This window comes from Pezoporus flaviventris, unplaced genomic scaffold (genome assembly GCF_033815535.1).
Source record: "Pezoporus flaviventris isolate CSIRO_AGI_PZ_B2104156 unplaced genomic scaffold, CSIRO_AGI_Pfla_v1 ptg000022l, whole genome shotgun sequence".
NCBI lineage: Eukaryota > Metazoa > Chordata > Aves > Psittaciformes > Psittacidae > Pezoporus > Pezoporus flaviventris.
In genome coordinates, this window is record NW_026892570.1 from 2,376,048 (window position 1) to 2,390,353 (window position 14,306).

The 14,306-nt window shown below is 40.1% G+C and overlaps 1 protein-coding gene across 3 annotated transcripts in view; it reads right to left on the reverse strand.

Annotated features, from left to right (window-relative positions):
• Positions 1-14,306, reverse strand: part of FRMD3 (FERM domain containing 3) — a 134,349-nt gene that overhangs the window by 93,636 nt on the left and 26,407 nt on the right. The window contains exon 1 of one of the 3 annotated variants that reach the window (XM_061456295.1): positions 9,997-10,114. The exons of 1 other annotated variant lie outside the window; for it this stretch is intronic. The gene's annotated coding sequence lies outside the window, so the exon portion shown is untranslated. Of the gene's footprint in view, positions 1-9,996; positions 10,115-14,306 lie in introns of those variants that run through there. One more of the 3 variants, XM_061456292.1, reaches the window with a different exon arrangement.

A 14,306-nucleotide genomic window follows, 5' to 3' on the forward strand; every position in this document is an offset into this window, starting at 1 on the left:
CAAACACATTTGAAGTCAGTCGGAAATTATTTCAGCAAGATTAGAGCCAAAAACCTGATTATTAGCACTAAAAGTGCTGACCATGTGTAATCACACCTCCTACTGTTCTCTACATTTTGGTTTTATATTTACCTAAACCTCCTCTTAGCTTTAAGCCACAGCCATTCAGAGTAGCAGGCACAGCATGGATCACAGCCACTGGGGACTCCTCTTACAAAAATCCAGGCTTCTTCCTGAAGAGCTAACAAATCTACCTCTATCTGAGAGCAAGACACACCCCTTAGTGCTCATAAACCATTACTTGCACAGATGCAAACACACACACGTTCATACACTAGTTAGTTTTGACTTACTTGTGGTGCTGCAATGACACTGGATGCAATAGGCAAATTTTTCACAATGAGAAAAATCAGCCATTGAAATAATCACCCCCTGAAATGGTGGATTCCCCAACATTAGACACTTCTAAGATTTGGCTGGGCAGGGTGCTGGGACATCTAGACATCTAGTCTAGGTCATGCTTTTCCAAGAAAGGTTGGACCAGATGATTCTGGTCCCTTCCAACCTGATATTCTGTGATTATATGATTCTATCATATACCCTAAGCTCCTTACCAGTCTCTTCCTTTTGGTTCTGGTTAAGCCACAAGGGCTATAACAAGTTTACACATTAGCTGATAGCCTCAATTAATTTTTCCATCTTTTTGTAAAGTAAAATATTGTCTTCTGAAAATCATATACAAAAACTAGGCTCACAAATAGCCAGCAATTTAAAATATTCAGACTATTAAACATCTAAATGGTCTACAAGACCATTTAGTCATAGTTTAAATCTTCATTACTTCATCTGAAGTAAGTTTCTTTTACTGTCTAGAAAGAAGCTACAGGCGTCTAGAAACTCAGACTTGTGCAACATTATGGGCATGTAAGAAAATACTACCTACAAGAAGAGGGGAGAGCTATATATTATCAAGTTGACTTTTTTGTTTAACCTAGCCATAAAAAAACTGTCTTGGGTACACACATTTTTCTTCTCCAGTCAGTTTGTCTCAACATCGGGATTTTTAGCCCTGTGATAAGCACGGTACTACTGGCAATGCTACAGTACAGAATATGACTAAAATACCACTATGGTTTATTGGGCCAGTTCTCAAAAAATTACAGTCACCATGGGAATGGAGTGAAAGCCCAGGGTGACAGAAAATTGAAAGGGGAAACAGTTCCCAGTGCCTGCTCTCTTAAGGAAGTAAGATGAACAAGGAGGGGAGGAGAATACTGAATTAAATACCCTTCTGGTTCATCAGCAAAACTCAAATGCTGTCTGGGTGGGAGTATTCCTCCCTCCCCAGATGCTCTCCACCTCTCTAATAGCATATTTATGACACTAAGCTTTTCTTTTTTTGTCCAGACAGATTGTTTAGTATTTTTGGAAAAAAAAAAAAAAGGTTTGTCATCTTCCTACTTAAAAGTCAGGCAATAGATTCTCACCGTTGTCCCCTACAGCTCACAGATCTACAAGTAAGGAGGTGAAGTCATTAAGTCATTGCTGCTGATGGAATATGTCTCTAGTAAAAACGTAACTAGAAACAAAACATCACGGAAAACAGCTTTGCTTTTTTAAAAAAAAAAAGTTATTGTTTAATACATGGAGGCATAAAATGAATGGACAAGTACTAAAAAACTGAATGTGGGAAGGGCAAATGAAACAGTCCTTATACACACCATCAAAAATTCAACTCTTAAATATAAAAGTAGATTCCTCAGAAATGAAGAGTTCAGCATTTGCCTTCAGTTTCTGCAGACTGAAAACCATAAATTTCCTAGGAAAAAGCTATCTGTACTACAGCATCCCTTTGCAGGATCTGTATGCATCAGAACTGCAGAAGGTAGGCTAACCAAGGTCTCCACTTCATTAGCAAATTTGCCATATATTGCAATATTGAAAAAATATATGCAAAAAAGTTCTGCAATCCTTCATTTTAGAGCATAATAGAAGCACCATTATTGCCAGATAAACACATTTCCAATAAATACAGATAGATTCACCTCTCTTGTGGCATTGTCATGATGAAAATTAGCACCATGACTCCTATTTCAGCCAAGAAACCAACACTGAGGCTAGCCTGGGAAACTGACATAAAGATCGTTAGAGAAAATGAGTTTGAGAAGCTGTGACTGCCCCTGGTGAAATTAAGCTCAGTATTGTGTCTGCAATTCACCCTGGTGAAGTTAAGCTCAGTATTGTGCCTGCAATTCACCCCTGTGCATTTACACCCTGAGGATTTGAGACTTTCTGGTTTTGAAAACTACAGACACAGCATTTGGGGCTTGAGGTTTTCTACCCCCTGAGGCACTGTCCTAAATTTAATGTTTGTGAATTAGCAGAGATCCTCTCTTTAGTCATAAATCCTTCCTTGTCCTCTTTCTCAACTACAAACTCGTTCCTAATGAACTACACAAACGTTCCCAACAGGGTGCCAACACAGACAAGTAGCTGCTGCTCGTCAGTGTAAGTTTATATTTGCTGCTCACTTCCTCAAACACATCATTCTCCATACCAGTTCTGGACCCTACCAGCTCACTGCCCTGAGGCTGTTCAGACTGTTTAAAACAAGTCCCAACATTTTGCAGAAATGCCAGTTTGTATCCCCCTCTGACAATCCTGCCCATTCCCCCACCAGCCTGGCTAGCAGATATGTGATGTAGCCTCAGCCTATGACTTTTATTCATCTGCATATTATTTTTCTACAGAAACATGCATGAACAAGGAATCTACTCCCTGTTAAAAACACCACAGAGTTAGCATTTAGCAGAAATACAACAGAAGCCCACTGTTCTTTAAGAGGATGATGAGAGACATTGCTCTCATACAAGCTCTGCCAAACTCTTGGGGATAAGGGATAAAAACCTCCCACCACTCATTCAACTTCCCACTTGCAATACCAAGTTAACTTCTCGTGTGTAAGCACAAGAAGTTAACCCCTGCAACCCTGTACTACAGTGATGCCATTCAACTAACAGAGATAAACACCTTTTTTTCACATAAATGCAAATTTCACAACTGCTTCCCATTTTGCAGGTTCTTTTAAAATAAAAGGGAGCTCATTATAACTAAATAGTCTACATACTGTAACACAGGACCTTAGCACAAAGAAAACACGTTTAAATATTGATATAAGAAGGCAAACTGATTGCATTCCTAAAATTTACCACAAATAAACTTACAGCAAACAACTATTGGTGCCTAATGAGGGTAAGTTCAGAAATATCATTATGACATCAGTATATCAAAACTCATGAGAATGTTCTACAGATTTTTAAAATATTTAGCATCCTTCACTCCATGCAAACAGCATTTTTTTTAAGAATACTAGCATGGAATTTAAAGAGTACTTTCAAAAGTAGGATTACTGTGTTTTGCAAAAGCACACACTTTCAAAATTACTCCAGTGGGAGTCAATGCAAAGCATGAGATAATAATAATAATCAGGATGTGCAGCCAGATGAAGAACCACAGAAATGGCATGCAAGGAACCTTTCACCTGGCAGCAGCTGAAAGCTTCACTTTGAAAAATAAAAATTTCTCAAAATATCAAAAACCCAGAACTGCTACTTTGATGTATTCTGAATACAGCTGGAAATACATCATTTTGTGATACAAACAAGTAAGAAACAAGAGCATAAGGGACAAAGAAGCTTTTTGATGATTCCTTGCAACCAGATGACTTCTTACTGTTCTGTTTTATGGTGTTGGTTTAGATTTTTTTTTTTTTTAAAAAAGGAAGAAAAAGGCTACAAGATTTGTGGAAACACAGGAAATCATCAGCAAAGGCAGATGAAACCTGAGCTTTTCAGGCCTCTGCTGTAGCTGCACCACCTTTCCTCTTTGCTCATTGCAGTTTTCCAATTTCTGTGGCCTTGACAAGAAAACATGCATTTAAATGAGAACACAGACTGCAAAGGGCAACATTAGTCCAAAATATTATCCAAGGAAGAGTCTGAAGTAAATTGTTCACAGATTTTCAGGAACCTGTATGCAAAAAGTTTACTACAGATGTTGCTTAAAACACACAAGGAAGGCAGACCTCCCCATCCCAGCGATCACACTGAGAGCATGGTATGCACTAATTCTAGCACATTTCACATTTTAGGTGCTACGTAATAACACCTACAGAAAAGCATAAGTAAACAGGGAATACTGATGAAGCGGTGAGTAGTTAATCCAAACATATAATAAATTAATAAATTACAGGTATATCATTTATATCATACATAGTAGCAGGCAATTTCTGATTCATTGTCAGTTAAAAAGGAAGCATAGGAAACAGAATGAACCCTTGCACAGAACTGCTACTGTGAAGTACGTAACTCAAAAGACAACTAAATATGCACCATCTGCAACAAAACAGTTATCTATGGTACCTACCTTAACCACCAAGGTAAAAGCTATGTAAACTACAGAAATCTGTCAATGTTTTAGCTCAATTATTTCTTGCTTCCATTTCTTCTGGATTGTATAGATTTAGTTCAAGATGGTACACTGCTTACTTTCCTTCAATCACCCCTAAAAGGAAAGTGAATGCAGCTGCAGGTCTGTTCCTTTGCTGTGTAATCCATCACTGCAGGTCAAAACTGCACAACAAACTCTACAGCCTTTAATTGGAAAGTCCTGGATGTGGTAATTCATCAGTACAATCATACTTATTAAATGAATGAATAAGACTGACACTAAGGCTACTGTTTAACTGTAAAAATAACAAAATAACATTTTAATAAAAAAAAAATTTCCTTAAAAACTAGCAAAACTGTATACAAACAAAAGTTTCTTCCTTTGCAGGATGCAATTACAATTTTGCTGCCAGAAAATCCTCAACATTAAGTATCGCCCTGTTAGCTACTCTGAAGCTGACTACCACCAAACAAGTAAAACCCCAGATGTTGCCCTCCATTTAATTTCCAGTTTTTACTATATTTTTTCAGCAGTTTTTTGGCTTAAGAGCTACACCAGATGCTACAGCAACAAGTTTATAACTCTTTTTTCAAGCTTCTATATTTGGCAAACAAGACTACTTAAGCTACTAAATCCTGAGTTTCACTTTAAGGCACAATTTTATTTTATAAGACCATATTTTCCAATTAGAGAGCAGACTTTGGCCTCTTCGGGAACCTGCTTAGTAAGGTGCCATGAGATACAGCCCTAGAGGGCAGGGCAGCCCAAGACTGTTGGTTGATATTCAAGGACCACCTGCTATAAGCTCAGGAGTGTTATGTCCCACCTACAAGGAAGTGCAGCAGGAAGGCCAGGAGATCTCCTTGGATGGATAATGAGCTGCTGAAGAAACTCAAGAGGGAAAAAAGAGGCTTGCAAAAGGTGGAAGCAAGGACAGGTGGCCTGGGAAGAATACAGGGATGCTGTCTCGGAAGCTAGGGACCAGGTTAGGAAAGGTAAGGCCCAGTTAGAATCAAATTTGGCAAGGGATGTGAAGGATAACAGGAAGGGATTCTACAGGTACATTGCAAAACAAAGACAGACTAGGGACAACATGGGCCACCTCTGGAAGCTATCAGAAGAACTGGGTACCCTGGGCTTGGAGAAGGCTGAGGTTCTCAATGACTTCTTTGCCTCAGTCTTCACTGCCAAAGGCTCTGACCACACCACCCAAGTCTTGGAAGGCCGATACAAGGACTGTGAGAATGAAGACCTTAGGCCCACTGTAGGAGAGGATCCGGTTCGAGACCATCTTAAGATGGTGAAATCCATCCGCGGGTCCTGAAGGAGCTGGCGAATGAATTTGCTAAGCCACTGTCCATCATATTTGAAAAATCATGGCAGTCAGGTGAAGTTCCCGACAACTGGAAAAAGGAAAACAACCCCCATTTTCAAGAAGGGGAAAATGGATGAGCCAGGGAATTACAGACCAGTCAGTCTCACCCCTGTGCCTGGCAAAATCTTGGAGCAGAACCTCCTGGAAGGCATGCTAAGGCACATGAAAAACAACAAGGTGCTTGGTGACAGCCAGCATGGCTTCACTAAGGGGAAATCCTGCCTGACCAATCTGGTGGCCTTCTATGATGGGACTACAGAGCTGATGGACAGGGGTAGAGCAGTTGATGTCATCTGCCTGGAATTGTGCAAAGCATTTGACACTGTCCCACACGACATCCTTGTCTCTAAATTGGAGAGACATCAATTTGATGGATGGACCACTCAGTGGATAAAGAACTGTCTGGATGGCTGCACACAAAGAGTTGTGGTCAATGGCTCAATGTCCACCAGTAACGAGTGGTGTCCCTCAGGGATCGGTGTTGGGACCGGTCTTGTTCAACATCTTTGTCGCTGACATGGACAGTGGGATTGAGTGCGCCCTCAGCAAGTTTGCCGATGACACCAAGCTGTGTGGTTCGGTTGATACGCTGGAGGGAAGGAATGCCATCCAGAGGGACCTTGACATGCTTGTGAGTGGGCTGATGCCAACCTCATGAAGTTTAACCATGCCAAGTGCAAGGTCCTACACCTGGGTCAGAGCAATTCCAGGCACAGCTACAGGTTGGGCAGAGAAGAGATTCAGAGCAGCCCTGCGGAGAAGGACTTGGGGGTGTTGGTCGATGAGAAAATGAACATGAGCTGGCTGCAGTGTGTGCTCACAGCCCGGAAAGCCAACCATATCCTGGGCTGCATCAAAAGGAGCTCGACCAGCAGGTCGAAGGAGGTGATCCTGCCCCTCTACTCTGCTCTCCAGACCTCACTTGGAGTACTGTGTGCAGTTCTGGTATCCTCAACACAAGAGGAACATGGAACTGTTGGAACAAGTACAGAGGAGGGCCACGAGGATGATCAGGGACTGAAGCACCTCCCGTATGAAGACAGGCTGAGAAAGCTGGGGATGTTCACCCTGCAAAAGAGAAGGCCACGTGGAGATCTCATAGCAGCCTTCCAGTATCTGAAGGGGGCCTATAGGGATGCTGGGGTGGGACTCTTCATTAGGGACTGTAGTGATAGGACAAGGGGTAACGGGTTAAAACTTAAACGGGAAGTTTAGGTTGTATATAAGGAGGAAGTTCTTTAGTGTCAGAGTAGTGATTCACTGAATAGGTTGTCTAAGGAAGTTGTGAATGCTCCATCCCTGGCGGTGTTCAAGGCCATTTTGGACAGAGCCTTGGGTGACAGGGTTTAGTGGGAGGTGTCCCTGCCCACGGCAGGGCGGGTTGGAACTAGATGATCTTAAGGTCCTTTCCAGCCCTAATGTTTCCATGATTCCATGATTCTATGTTTAGTTGCTTACTTTGTCTATATTGATCAGTACACCTCATTTTAACTCAGTTTAACTTGCCTGAACCGATTCCTGTGCACCAGCAGCAACTTAATGTAAACAGCTGGTCAACTTCTGAGTCAACCTGTGAAATATCTTTGAAGACATACAGTGCATCAAAACCCCTAATCTGCATCAACCAATAGCAAGATTAAAAATACATCAAAACAGAAACTCAGAATATAATGAGGCTGAAGAGGTATATTTTCTTCCACCTACTCTCGGGAGCTGTCACAAATGCCTATATGCAAAAAAGCTCTTTGTGAGTATGGATGCAGGAAATATTTGTCCCTTACAAACATGCGACAAAGCCCACATGTATATAAACCCTAAGGCATAAACAAATCCTTTGAGAAGCATAGTCACATCAGAGTTCTGATTTGCACATTTAACAACTGACAGAGGCAAGAGGATGAATTATTATAGCACACTTCTCCTACAAACACCTAAAATAGTTTTCAAAATACTGGATGAAGTCTAGCCATGAGAAATGAAAAACAAGTATTTTTTTAAAGATGGAAAAAAACCTGCTTTTGTCAATGGTGATTTCCAGAACAAAACTACCCGGAAGCTTCTTAAATTCTGAGATATTGTTACTGGTTAACACAAGATGCATCCAAAACACACGCTAATTTTGATTACAGGATAATTGTATCTACTATATTTGAAGTTCTTTGTTTGCAGCTTCCCCAGCAACTATTATTAAATATCACACCTAATATGATTATAGAAAAGCACAATATGCAGTACACTAAATACTCCTTTTGCACTGCACCTTCAAGGACAAACAGTATATGACACCACTACACCCATTTTCACAACCAACCTCAATTACGTTTGTTCTAACTCTTAACCCACCCCTTCCCCACACACACAGATTTTTCCTTTCTAATGGAAGCAACAATAAGTTAAATATTTCACCTACTTTCCTAAGAATAGCAGTTAGAAGTTACACAAAAAAGCTAACAGAAAAATCTCCCAACTCATTATTGCCATCCTATCAGTATTAACAGACATCACAATGTCCTCATATCATTAAAGAGAGGGATCTCATCCTTGGAATTTGTGATCCTGAACGTAAAATATACAGAGTTGGAATAATGCAAGATCAAATGGCTGAGCATGACCTTAAAACACAAAGGAAATACAACTGTTTGCAGTCCAGTCTCAAGTTCATTGTTGCATTCATATTTCTACCTTTGGAAACTTTCTCAACTTGGCCTTCAAAAGCGTTTTCCTGAGAAAAATAAGTATTACCAGTTCACGTGCTTTACTTTTAGTACTATTTAAGCCTCAGAGCAGCTTAAAGTAGTTGGGTCTTTGCTGCAGAGCTTTAATTCAGGGAACATTTCATTTGTTCAGCATACAGCATGGCCAGAAAAGCTCAAAAGAGGGTTAATTTTCTCTTTACTAACAGCGAAGAGACCAAATACATTACTTCTGCAGAGACTGTTATGCAGGATATTGTCCTCAACAAGCTGCATGCAAGAATTACAGCCAGCTAAGTAACACGTGGAAAAGGCTGGAATTAATGACAATATAGTAACAACAATACTAGACTGATATACAAAATATTTCCTTTTCATTTGCAAAGTTACACCAGCTCATAAATGTCCTCACCATCCCTCAAGAGATGGTTCAGCATCTCTTCATCAGTCAAGGGCTCTCGTTTGTTCTTAACAGTCCAATTATTGCAAAGCTATCTACGACAGAATTTCAATGACATCCTCTGAAAATGTTTCTGAAGGATACAATATGCACTGCAGACAGAAACTGCACTAAAACACACCTAGACACCTTATTAAACCATCATTACTCAGTGACTCCACTGCAGAGTTGACATTCATAGAAAAAATTCACAACACACCCTACCAAAGTGTCTCTTTTAAGCTATTTTTTTCAGAACAGAACTTCAGCTCCATACTTGCTGAAGATGCAAGTAAACATTTAATGCCAAGAGGTTGGATGGCTCTGTGCATCTCTCTCATCTGACCTTTCAAGACTAAAAACAATATAGAGACCACTGGGCTTCACATAGCAAGTCTGGGAGACAGCCAAAAAAGATGCATGTATGTATGCATTCAAGTTTCCATGAGTCATTGTAAGAAGTGTTATTAGGTGTACAGGCTGTACTTAGAAGCTCAGCAGTCCACTTGCATTCAGGCAGAACAAGGCAACAAATGTAGACACATTTTCATATTATATTGTGAGCTTCTGAATTTTACAAATCTGATCCTAACAGCTAATGCTTATTATTTGAAATATATTATTCTGGATAGACATGGATTACAAGTCCCCCTTTAGAGTCACTTCAGAGCTCTATAATTAGGTCTAGGAACATGCTGATATAAAACATTATGATTTGGTGTGGGCTGTCATTACTCCTCCCTTCCCTTTTTACCCTGCCCTAGCACTATCCATAGCAAAAAAACTTTTTGCAAGTTTTTTTAATGAGAGTTTATTCCTTGAGAAAATTTTCATAGTGGGCCAAGAACAGACAAAAGTTCTCAATTAGACTGCATGACAGACAACCTTCAAGGGACCCCTTCAGCTGTGATGGCCTACTGCAGCTAAGATACCATGTCACATTCATGCAGAATCTTTTAGATGTGCATAATACACATGCCAGTTTGTCATCTGCCTGTGCAGGGATCACAATTGCTCTCAGCAATGGAGACCGTACCTACTTGCGGAAGCAGCTCCTCAGCGGCAGGCTTTCACAGCACCACTGATGCTGCCAGTGTGCGCACCGAATGCTCTTCAACAGGCGTTCTCCAACAGCTTCAAATGAGATGGTCTGACAGCCATATGCCTTAGGACACCTTCTCCTCATAAGACTGAATCACCAGAATGTCAAAGAGATCAGGCAGAGCAGGAGCTCAGTCCAGCTGCTGTGGTATAAATTTTACTTTAGCAGAGAATAAGCCTTCTCCCAAGGCTCAGTTGTTAGCACAGCTACAACCTTCTTTGATGTCAGCAGAGATGCCTCTGTCTGGAAATAGTTTCCAGCTCTAAAACTGTATCTGCTCCTTCTCCCTGCATACACACACATATACATAAACACGCGCATGCATATATGAACACGCACCCTTGTACTCCTTCACCTTCAGCCCTCTTCGGTGTGTTACCTAGTGTAACAGAGCAAGCAAAGGAAATGGAAAATGGTTCGAAACATGAGACTAACAGCATTATATAAATCTGAGTGGAATATATTAGAGTTACAACAACAAACAAGAAAAATCCCCGAGCAGCAACAGTATTTTAGAGTCCACTAATCTTTTATAGTAAATTTTTACTTTATAAAAGATTTTTGGGACAATCACCCCACTCAGCACCCAGATTCATCTTTACTTGTGTTTCTTCCACAGAAAAGCAGCAAACTGACCATTCTCAGGATATCCCACAAGATTAGGAAGCCCTGATACAGGGCATTCAGAAGTCTTAGCTGTCGTCTTGCAATTCTCTCTCAGGAGCCAAGCATGATTGCCTGGAAAATCAAATTGCTCTTTGTCTCTTATTTTGTCATAAAAACTATCGTGTCATGATAGCTGATTTTACTTTGCAACCCCACCCTCCCCAGTACATATCTCTAAAAATGCTTAGCACCAATGCAGTGACCACTTCTAAGGAAAGGATCAAAGGTAAAGCTCTAACTGAAATTACTCAGTGTGGTCCGCAAACTGACTAAACAAAATCCAAATTAAGAATACAAGGCTACCTACCCAGGGTTGTTTTAAAAGGTGCTGGACATTCTGGTGTCAGCATCCTTGTCTTCAGCACAGACTTGCAGATTCTAAATAGAGAAAATTACCTGGAACCCCCATAATTCCAAATTCTGAAAATAGTTCCCCAGAATTCTAGTTTGAAAATTGGATTTAGCAATATCCATTACCCAACGGACTTTAGAAGAGAAGATTTCTTATTTTCAGTTCTATTTTCTTTTCCTTCTACCCTCACATTATTTCATGAGGCTGTTCTTACAGAATTGATGGAACTAAAGCAAATGTGCATTCCAGCTGGAAGCTTATAATCATAGGTTTCAGAGGAAATGCTGTGTTAATCTCCACTCACTCTAGATGCAATGATAATGTCAGCTAGAAGTACGTTGAAATTACAATGGCAAAACATGAGGTCATACTGACCAATTTTCAAATAAAAGCATCTTCCAGTGTGTTTGTAAGTGACTTTCTGATGTTTTGATTATTGAATTCTTCTCACAGATCTTCTCAGCTGCTTTTAGGAATACTGGAAATCACACATGTAATGCCATTTCTCAGAAAATATGCAATAGCCACTTGAGACCATGATACTTTACCAGCAACATTTTCTGTTCCTCCAGTCAAGAGGAGGTATAAAGGGAAATTACTGGAGCTGGGAAGGAAGATAATGAAATTTGGGGTTGATAACATCTCCTGCTAGCAGGTGCAGCTTCTCCTTCTCTTAGATGCAAAGAAGGCACATGCTACATTAGCAGTAGCAGCAAAGGAATCAGCATTTGGCATACATTAAAGTAGCACAGTGCAGTATCAGGTAAAGATACCCCAGCAACTCTGAACAGGACTCTTGTGGCAGAAAATCAAACGACTGTTTGGATTGAATCGAAGTTTCTATGCTGCTTAAAATTAGCTATACTGCTTATCTGCCTAAGGAGATTCAAGTACCACCAAACACAGAACTAAACAGGTTGCCATTTTTGCAGTATACAAACTTTAAGTGTGAGGTGGAATTTGCACTGAAAAGCTAAACATAATTCATCTTGTCAGTTTAGTTTTTATCACATTTCTATATCTCTTATACATAGTCTTAATTGACATTCAATATTCAAATTATTTTCTTCCCCTTATCACATTTTACAATAGTTCATTCAATTGATTCCATTTTCTTCGGGGCTACAGTACTTAAAAATTACTTTCAAATTCCCTGAAGAGTGAGTTTATGCATCGTTATGCATATTATGACTCCACAGGTAACCTGTACCATCTTCTCCATGGATGTAACCAGTCACTACACCAAGGCCTTTCAGTGGATCCTAGCAGTACATATCTTGCCTAGCAAACAGTATTAACCACGCTGATTGAGCTAAGCAAAAAGAGAAGATTATCTCATGAGAAATAATGATTCAATGAGATTAGTGTTGTCCTTTGCAAGAATTACAGAGCAGATGCTGTGTTTTGCTAACATGCAACTTGGCCAGAGTTCAGCTGGTCATGTCTGTGTTTCCCCATATGCTGTATTTTATTTTATGCTTTTGTTAAAGAGACCTCACCTCCATGACAGCAGATCTGACTCCTCCAATGGCTCTTTCCAGCATCCCTTGCTCCATACTGCAACAAAGAGGCCCCATTCACATAAGAGAGAGGAATCAAGTTGACTCTGGGAAAATGTGCTTCTGAAAATTGCCTTGAAGGCAGGAGCTGAATGCAGCCAGGTATTTTCACTGCTCACCCCACTTGCAGGTGCAACTTTTACCCATGTACTACAGTGGCAGATCAGATCACACAGACCAGAACAGGTACGCATGAAGCTAAGTGAGTTATGTCTTAAAAAAAAGAAAAATCTAAGGTCTAATGTATTACAAAACCACTGACCTTTCCCTCCGTGGTCGTAACATACATTTCAGCTAAAGAGACCACACAAGGAAACAGTGCAGCAAATTGCAGCAATTGTATCCCACCCTTCAATAAAATCACTTACAGAAAAAGAGCAGTAACATAACATTTTGTAAGAATTCATCATAATAGGTGGTGGAAGGTGCATGCACCAAGCACATCAGGGTGAGATGGTAGTCTCTGCTTCAAGCCCTTCCTTGTTCAGATGGATGACCTGTATATAAGGTCACAGGCCATTAAAAAGATTAGCAACAATTATAAGACTGTAGCTCTGCCCATGAGGCAGCCAGATAATAGCTTTTTCCCAACTCTTTGTCATCTCAGGCAGATATATACTCTCTTACAACTTGCACAGACCCCAAGGCCTTTGAAGCACGTCAACGAAAACGTCAGAAATAACTGCCCACAATGTGTGTAGTACTTTTTGACATCTACACTAGCAGCTAATTGAAACTGAACAGCTGAAGCAAGAAAAATCCCTCCCAATGAGAATACAGCTCTTGCAAATCAGCAAATGAGCATCAGTGTGTGTCTTTCCAATTCCATACTTGACAGCTTGAGGTGGCACTGAAACATTGCCAGCAGACAACTAACTAAAAGGAGCAGTAGCAGATGATGCCAGAAAGATAGGTAAGTTTTTCTTACTGAGACCAGGAAACTTTCTTACAAGCCATCTAACCTACACTAAAATGTTAGTGTATTAGATTCATATTGGATACAGGAAAAATTTCTTCACCAAAAGGGTTATCAAGCACTGGAACAGGTGTATCAGGGAAGTAACTGAGTCACCATCCCTGGAGGTATTTAAAAAACATGGTGCTTAGGGACATGATTTAGTGCTGGACTTGGCAGTAACAGGTTAATGGTTGGACTTGATGATCTTAATGGTCTTTTCCAACTTAAATGATTCCTATGATTAACTGCAGAAAATGCTACTAATACTGTCCTTTTGTAACTGTTCATAAATAAAATTCATAGTGTACAAGGCACCTACTATACAACAGGGGAATGGAAAACCTCCGCAGCCCAACAATTTAAAAAACAGTAATTTCAAAAAAATCCAATCTCACCAAGATAATTTCCATGATACCTATCTGCCCCTTTTATGAAAATGCCGTGTAAACATATTTACAGGGTTAAATATAAAGTTCTCTAGTAAAAAAGCTGGTCTATTTCTTTCTTAATTGCACAAAATTAAGTTGTACAAAGGTTTCATAAAAAAAAAATCATTTCATCAAATATGAAATTCTGAAGAAAGTGTTACTGACACCAGTTCTCTGTCAAAAACAGAGAGAAAATCCTGACATCACATCAGGACATTCACTGAGAACACACAAGACCTAGGGAAATCCACATTTACCTGAAATGGGACTGTTTCCCAAGAAAGG